This window comes from Limulus polyphemus, unplaced genomic scaffold (assembly GCF_000517525.1).
Source record: "Limulus polyphemus unplaced genomic scaffold, Limulus_polyphemus-2.1.2 Scaffold2717, whole genome shotgun sequence".
Taxonomy (NCBI): Eukaryota; Metazoa; Arthropoda; class Merostomata; order Xiphosura; family Limulidae; genus Limulus; species Limulus polyphemus.
In genome coordinates this window covers 27,899-29,296 of record NW_013668327.1, presented here as the reverse complement: position 1 = coordinate 29,296, position 1,398 = coordinate 27,899, and positions in this window count along the sequence as shown.

The window sequence follows — 1,398 nt, the reverse complement described above, 5'->3', positions numbered from 1 at the left end:
ATAATACTGCCTCTTCTAGAAACTTCTAAGACTCTCAACACGTGCCACCAGCGTCAGTTGACGCAACGCTGTCGCAACACACTAGCGAATCTTCTAGAATATTCGTCACGTGACCCCGCTGTCGTAACACACTAGCGAATCTTCTAGAATTCTCTTCACCTAACCCCACTGTCGTAACAGTATAAATAAAGTAATTTGTTATCGTTATGGTGACTGAACTTGACCTTATTTTCACCAAATAATTTAAAAGAATCCTCTCACCAAAAACGTCAGAACATTGTTGTCAGAAGTAGGATTATTTTGGTGGAAACAAAATATGACTTGGCTCAATTTAAACATGACAACTAGATTCAGAAGCTTTGCTAGAAATAATGAAATAGACTGAAAATTATATGAATAAGACAGAGGAAGTTGCTAACGATGTAATAATCGAGAAGCTTCGTCTAGTAACTAGAAACGGGGGTACTTTATTTATAAATACCCGTAACAAGTTACTGTACTCAGTTAGCATTCAGTGAGTTAATGAGTTGTTCACTGTTAGAAGTGAGATTTGTTGAGTTTATTCAGTTACTCAAACGATTAACGAGAAAATCCTGTAGGCTTATTTGTGATTGAGACAAATGTAGCATTAATCTCAAAATTTTTGTTGAAACGTTGTTTGTGCACTGAGGTCTACAAGTATAACTACAAGTAAAAGTAACCTGAGCAAACGTTAAAAAATAAACAAATTATATTTACATGGACTGGTTTTCCCATTATTTTTACCAGATAATCCACAATAATCTGCTCAATGACAAAACACGTTACAGGAACTGCATGTGTTTCACATGTATCTTTGTTGCTGGAACTGGAAAGGATGCTACGATGGTATTTTCAGGTAAAATTTATTTTCTCCCTGTAGTTACAAGATAGGATCCACAGAACGTAGGCACTTAACCAGCAGGGCAGAGTGGACAAAAACTACCTATGTTTTAGCAAAAAATTTACTAGCTTCATTTCCTTGATCGCCAGTTCTTCCTTACATTTTTAACAAGGTTAGGTGTACTTTCTGCAGAATAACAAGAGGAATATATTATGAAGTAAATACGAATGCTCTAAATCTGACTGAACTTGTGAAAGAAAAAAGACTGAACACAATCTGAAACACACAGTGAAAACTCTTTATTTAACAATCACAAACAATTGTATGTGTATTTATTTATCACAACCTTTACTAGAAAACTAAAATATGTTAAAGCTGTAAGTTTGTGAAATTATGGATAATTTGTTGAAAATATCTAAAATCTGTTCCAGTCTGATAAACTATAGCATATATATATATATATATATATATATTGTCATATTTTCCTACGGTAACTTGCACCACCCACGTGACTTGTTGGACATTTCCATTGAACA